This window comes from Triticum dicoccoides, chromosome 1A (genome assembly GCF_002162155.2).
Source record: "Triticum dicoccoides isolate Atlit2015 ecotype Zavitan chromosome 1A, WEW_v2.0, whole genome shotgun sequence".
NCBI lineage: Eukaryota > Viridiplantae > Streptophyta > Magnoliopsida > Poales > Poaceae > Triticum > Triticum dicoccoides.
This window is the reverse complement of record NC_041380.1, coordinates 24,556,648-24,564,527: the sequence shown is the minus strand read 5'-3', so window position 1 is coordinate 24,564,527 and position 7,880 is coordinate 24,556,648.

Sequence of the window (7,880 nt, the reverse complement as noted above, 5' to 3'; positions counted from 1 at the left end):
AAAACAATTATCAAGCATCAAACTTATCTTAGTATTCAACCCACTAAAAAGAAAGTTTCACATATCTTGAATACCAAGTATATTAACATTAAGCAAATTACCATGCTATTAACGACTCTCAAAATAATCTAAGTGAAGCATGAGAGATCAAGTTTCTTTAAAACAAACCACCACCGTGCTCTAAAAGATCTAAGTGAAGCACTAGAGTAAAAATTATCACGCTCAAAAAGATATAAGTGAAGCACATAGAGTAAACTATCAAGCTCAAAAGATATAAGTGAAGCACATAGAGTATTCTAACAAATTTCAATTCATACATGGCTCTCTCAAAAGGTGTGTACAGCAAGGATGATTGTGGTAGACTAACAAGCAAAGACACAAATAATACAAGACGCTCCAAGCAAAACACATATCATGTGGTGAATAAAAATATAGCTCCAAGTAAATTACCGATGGAAGTGGACGAAAGAGGAGATGCCTTCCGGGGCATCCCCAAGCTTTGACTTTTTGGTGTCCTTGGATTATCTTGGGGGTGCCATGGGCATCCCCAAGCTTAGGCTCTTGCCACTCCTTGTTCCATAATCCATCAAAAGAATTCACCCAAAACTTGAAAACTTCACAACACAAAACTCAATAGAAATCTCGTGAGCTCCGTTAGAGAAAGAAAACAAAAGACTACTTTAAGGTACTGTAGTGAACTTGTTCTTTATTTGTATTGGTGTTAAACCTACTGTATTCCAACTTCTTTATGGTTTATAAACTATTTTACTAGCCATAGATTCATCAAAATAAGCAAACAACACACGCAAAACAGAATCTGTCAAAAACAGAACAGTCTGTAGTAATCTGTTACTAAAGCAAACTTCTGGAACCCAAACAATTCTACCAAAATTAGACGACCTGGGAAATTTGTTTATTGATCAGCATCAATTGGAATCACTATTTTATCACATTCTGGTGATTTTTGACAATTCAGGCACTGAGCGCAAAGATTCTGGAAATTACAGCAAGATCAAATAACTATCTTCCAAGAAGATCTAATAGGTTTAACTTGGCACAAACACTAATTAAAAGATAAAACCACATCTAAACAGAATATAGATGGATTATTTATTCCTAAACAAAACCAAAAACAAAAAATACAAAATAAAATTGGGTTGCCTCCCAACAAGCGCTATCGTTTAACGCCCCTAGCTAGGCATAAAAGCAAGGATAGATCTAGGTATTGCCATCTTTGGTAGGCAATCCATAAGTGGCTGTCATGATAGATTCATATGGTAATTTTATTTTCTTTCTAGGGAAGTGTTCCATGCCATTCTTTAAGGGAAATTGGAATTTAATATTCCCTTCCTTCATATCAATAATTGCACCAATCGTTCTAAGGAAAGGTCTACCAAGAATAATAGGACATGAAGGATTGCAATCTATATCAAGAACGATAAAATCTACGGGCACATAATTCCTATTTGCAACAATAAGAACATCATTAATTCTTCCCATAGGCTTTTTAATAGTGGAATCCGCAAGATGCAAGTTTAGAGAGCAATCATCAAAGTCACGGAAATCTAGCAAATCACACAAAGCTTTGGGGATAGTAGAGACACTAGCACCCAAATCACACAAAGCATGAAACTCATAATTTTTAATTTTAATCTTAATTGTAGGTTCCCACTCATCATGGAGTTTTCTAGGGATAGAAACTTTCAACTCAAGCTTTTCTTCATAAGATTGCATTAAGGCGCCAACAATGTGTTCGGTAAAGGCCTTATTTCGACTATAAGCATGAGGAGAATTTAACACGGATTGCAACAATGAAATACAATCAATTAAAGAGCAATTTTCATAGTTAAATTCCTTGAGATCCAAAATAGTGGGTTTAGCAATATCTAGATTTTTATTTCTTTCAATCCCTTTTTTATCAATTTCATCATCAGGATCTAAAAACTCAGAATTCTTAGAACGCCTTCTAGGTAAGGGAAGATCATAATTAGATTCATCAAGATTCATATTGCAAAACAACGATTTAATAGGGGACACATCAATAACTTTTAGATCTTCATCTTGATTCTTATAGTTATTCGGTTTAGCGGCCATCTTATTGACTAAGGTGGCTTGCATATCCGAAATTTCAGCGGTCATTTTTTCAAGATGAACAATTTGGGCTCTTACACCATCAAATTCTTTGGACATATCATCGAGCTCTTTATTCATATAACTCATAAAACTCTTTTGTTCCTTAAGCTCGTTTCTAAAGAAATTAGTATGCTCAAATTGCAAGACCATAAACTTCCTGACATCGTTTTCTATATCTTCTAGCCTTTTAAGGTGAAGATCACCAAAATTAGGTAAGGCCATAGTGACGAATAAGCAAGCAAACTAACACACGAGCAAACAAAAGGCAAAGGGAAAAAGAGGAGGAGATTGGGAAAGAGAGGGCGAATAAAATGGCAAGGGTGAAGTGGGGGAGAGGAAAACGAGAGGCAAATGGCAAATAATGTAATGCGAGAGATAGAGATTGTGATGGGTACTTGGTATGTTGACTTTTGCGTAGGCTTCCCCGGCAACGGCGCCAGAAATGGCTCGTTGACGGGAGAGTAAATCTTGACTTGACTTGGCGTAGGCCTCCTCGGCAACGGCGCCAGAAATCCTTCTTGCTACGTCTCGAGCTAGCGTTGGTTTTCCCCGAAGAGGAGGGGGTGATGCAGCACGGTAGCGTAAGTATTTCCCTCAGTTTTTGAGAACCAAGGTATCAATCCAGTAGGAGGTCACGTGCAAGTCCCTCGTACCTGCACAAAACGGTAGCAACTCGCAACCAACGCTTAGGGGTTGTCAATCCCTTCACGGTCACTTACGAGAGTGAGATCTGATAGAGATAATATTTTTGGTATTTTTGGTATAAAGATGCAAAGTGAAAAGTAAGAGCAAAACAAGTAAAATAAAGTAATGGAGATTGATATGATGAGAATAGACCCGGGGGCCATAGGTTTCACTAGTGGCTTCTCTCAAGAGCATAGAGAATAGACCCTTGGGTGGAGGAGGATCCCCTAGAATTTCGACAGGCAAGTTGTGTTTCAAAATAGGTCCCTATTTAAAGAATATTTCATCTATTTCCTTTCTTTCATTCATAAACATATCATTTTCATGGTCTAGCAAATATTGTTCTAAAGGATCATTAGGAGGCACGACAATAGAAGCAAGACCAATAATTTCATCTTTACTAGGCAATTCTTTATCATGGGGTTGTCTACGGAATTTAGCAAAATTGAAATCATGAGACATATCCCCTAAACCAACAGAAACAATATCCTTTTTGCAGTCTATCTTAGCATTAACAGTATTGAAGAAGGGTCTACCAAATATAATGGGACAAAAGTTATCTTGTGGGGAAGCAAGAACAAGAAAATCAGTAGGATATTTAATTTTGCCATACAGGACTTCAACATCTCTAACAATCCCAACCGGTGAGATAGTATCTCTATTGGCAAGCTTAATAGTAATATCAATATCTTCTAACTCAGCAGGTGCAATATCGTGTATAATTTATTCGTATAAATAATAAGGTATTGCACTGGCACTAGCACCCATATCACCTAAACCATGATAGCAATGATCTCCTATTTTAACAAATATAATAGGCATGCCAACAACATGTCTATGTTTATTTTTAGTATCGGGTCTAGCAATTCTAGCAACTTCATCATAGAAGTAAATAACATGCCCATCAATATTATCGACCAAGAAATCTTTAACCATAGCAATACTAGGTTCAACTTTAATTTGCTCAGAGGGTTTGGGTGTTCTAATATTACTTTTGTTGACCATAGTTGAAGCTTTAGCATGATCCTTTATTCTAACAGGGAAATGTGGTTTATCAATACAAGCGGTAGGAACAATAGGGTCAACATTATAAGTGATAGTCTTTTCTTCAACTTTAATAGGTTCAACTACTTTTACTTCAATGGGAGGATGATATTTAAGCCACTTCTCCTTAGTGAGATCAACATGAGTAGCAAATGATTCACAGAAAGAAGCTACTGTCTCAGAGTCAAGTCCATATTTAGTGCTAAATTCACGAAAAGCATTGGTATCAATAAAAGATTTAACACAATCAAACTTAGGTGTTATACCTAACTCCTCACCTTCGCCGAGTTCCCAATCTTCAGAGTTGCGTTTAATTCTTTCCAATAAATCCCATTTGAATTCAATAGTCTTCATGATAAAAGAACCAGTACAAGAAGTATCGAGTGCTACGTCTCGAGCTAGCGTTGGTTTTCCCCGAAGAGGAGGGGGTGATGCAACACAATAGCGTAAGTATTTCCCTCAGTTTTTGAGAACCAAGGTATCAATCTAGTAGGAGGTCACACGCAAGTCCCTCGTACCTGCACAAAACGGTAACAACTCACAACCAACGCTTAGGGGTTGTCAATCCCTTCACGGTCACTTACGAGAGTGAGATCTGATAGAGATAATATTTGTGGTATTTTTGGTATAAAGATGCAAAGTGAAAAGTAAAAGCAAAACAAGTAAAATAAAGTAATGGAGATTGATATGATGAGAATAGACCCGGGGGCCATAGGTTTCACCAGTGGCTTCTCTCAAGAGCATAGATATTCTACGGTGGGTGAACAAATTACTGTTGAGCAATTGATAGAATTGAGCATAGTTATGAGGTTATCTAGGTATGATCATGTATATAGGCATCACGTCCGTGACAAGTAGACCGACTCCTGCCTGCATCTACTACTATTACTCCACTCATCGACCGCTATCCAGCATGCATCTAGAGTATTAAGTTAAAAACAGAGTAACGCCTTAAGCAAGATGACATGATGTAGAGGAATAAATTCATGCAATATGATAAATACCCCATCTTTTTATCGTCGATGGCAACAATACAATACGTGCCTTGCAACTCTTTCTGTCACTGAGTAAGGACACCGCAGGATTGAACCCAAAGCTAAGCACTTCTCCCATTGCAAGAACTACCAATCTAGTTGGCCAAACCAAACAGATAATTCGAAGAGACTTGCAAAGATTACTCAATCATACATAAAAGAATTCAGAGAAGATTCAAATATTATTCATAGATAAGTTGGATCATAAACCCACAATTCATCGGTCTCAACAAACACACCGCAAAAAGAAGATTACATCGAATAGATCTCCACGAGAGAGGGGGAGAACATTGTATTGAGATCCAAAAAGAGAGAAGAAGCCATCTAGCTACTAGCTATGGACCCGAAGGTCTGAAGTAAACTACTCACACTTCATCGGAAGGGCTATGGTGTTGATGTAGAAGCCCTCCGTGATGGATGCCCTCTCCGGCGGAGCTCCGGAACAGGCCCCAAGATGGGATCTCGTGGATACAGGAAGTTGCAGTGGTGGAATTAGGTTTTTGGCTCCGGCTTTGGTCTAATGGGGGTACATAGGTATATATAGGAGGAAGGAGCACGTCGGTGGAGCTCCGAGGGGCCCACGAGGCAGGGGGCGCGCCCCAGGGGGGCGCCCTCCACCCTCGTGACCTCCCCGGAAACTTCTTGGAGTAGGGTCCAAGTCTCCTGGATCACGTTCGGTGAGAAGATCACGTTCCCGAAGGTTTCATTCCGTTTGGACTCCGTTTGATATTCTGTTTCCTCGAAATACTGAAATAGGCAAAAAACAACAATTCTGGGCTGGGCCTCCGTTTAATAGGTTAGTCCCAAAAATAATATAAAAGTGGAAAATAAAGCCCAATATAGTCCAAAACAGTAGATAAAGTAGCATGGAGCAATCAAAAATTATAGATACGTTGGAGACGTATCATCGAGTATGGAGCGATTATTGAGAGAAAGTCGAGCATAAATTTTTTGAATAATAATTTCTCTTGAGAGCTCATGATTGGGGCATGAATATAACATTGACTTAAGCCTCCCCCAAGCTTGAGCGATGCTTTCTCCTTCGCGAGGCCAAAAATTATATATATATAATTACGATCACGATGAACCAGATGCATAGGATAGAACTTATGATGAAATTCCAATTTCAATCGGTTGTAGTTCCATGATCCAATATCATCACATAGCCTAAACCATGTCAATGCCTTTCCCTTCAAATATAAAGGGAAGATCTTCTTCTTGAAAACATCCTCGGGCATACCTGCAAGCTTAAATAATCCACAAACTTCATCCACATAGAGTAGGTGCAAATCGGGATGCAATGTTCCATATCCTGTAAAAGGATTAGATAGCAGTTTCTCTATCATACCCAAAGGAATTTCAAAGTAAACATTTTCAGTAGGTTCAGTAGGTTGAGGAGCAACTCTTTGCTCTACTGGTCGGGGTGAAGATACCCCAAACAAGCCCCTCAAAGGATTACTTTCCATAGTAATGAGTGACAGTAAATTTCAGCACACTATATAAATCTTTCCTTACCAAATTTCACTTACCAAAGGCGCTTCACTCACCGGCAACGGTGCCAGAAAAGAGTCTTGATGACCCACAAGTATAGGGGATCTATCATAGTCCTTTCAATAAGTAAGAGTGTCGAACCCAACGAGGAGCAGGAGGAAATGACAAGCGGTTTTCGGTAAGGTATTCTCTACAAGCACTGAAATTATCCGTAACACATAGTTTTGTGATAAGGTAATTTGTAACGGGTGACAAGTAACAAAAGTAAATAAGGTGCAGAAAGATGGCCCAATCCTTTTTGTAGCAAAGGACAAGCCTGGACAAACTCTTATATAAAGGAAAGCGCTCCCGAGGACACATGGGAATTATCGTCAAGCTAGTTTTCGTCACGCTCATATGATTCACGTTCGTTACTTTGATAATTTGATATGTGGGTGGATCGGTGCTTGGGTACTGCCCTTCCTTGGACAAGCATCCCACTTATGATTAACCCCTCTTGCAAGCATCTGCAACTACAAAAGAAGTATTAAGGTAAACCTAACCATAGCATGAAACATATGGATCCAAATTAGCCCCTTACGAAGCAACGCATAAACTAGGGTTTAAGCTTCTATCACTCTAGCAACTCATCATCTACTTATTACTTCCCAATGCCTTCCCCGAGGCCCAAACAATGGTGAAGTGTCATGTAGTCGACGTTCACATGACACCACTAGAGGGAAGACAACATACATCTCATCAAAATATCGAACGAATACCAAATTCACATGACTACTTATAGCAAGACTTCTCCCATGTCCTCAGGAACAAACGTAACTACTCACAAATCATATTCATGTTCATAATGAGAGGGGTATTAATATGCATAAAGGATCTGAACATATGATCTTCCACCAAATAAACCAACTAGCATCAACTACAAGGAGTAATCAACACTACTAGCAACCCACAAGTACCAATCTGAGGTTTTGGGACAAAGATTGGATACAAGAGATGAACTAGGGTTTGAGATGGGATGGTGCCAGTGAAGATGTTGATGGATATTGACCCCCTCCCGATGAGAGGATCGATGGTGATGATGATGTCGATGATTTCCCCCTCCCGGAGGGATGTTTCTCCGACAGAAAAGCTCTGCCGGAGCCCTAGATTGGTTCCGCCAAGGTTCCACCTTGTGGCAGGGGTGTTTCGTCCCAAGAGCTTGCTTATGATTTTTTCCAGGGTGAAAGACTTCATATAGCCAAATATGGGCACCGGAAGCCTGCCAGGGGGCCCACGATACAGGGGGCGCGCCCAGGGGGTAGGGCCCGCCCCCACCCTCGTGGATGGTGGGTGGCCTCCCTCCGGTGCTTTCTTCGCCCAATATTTTTTATATATTCCAAAACTGACTTCCGTGGAGTTTCAGTACTTTTGGAGTTGTGCAAAATAGGTCTCTAATATTTGCTCCTTTTCCTGCCAAGAATTCCAGCTGCCGGCATTCTCCCTCTTCGTGCAAAC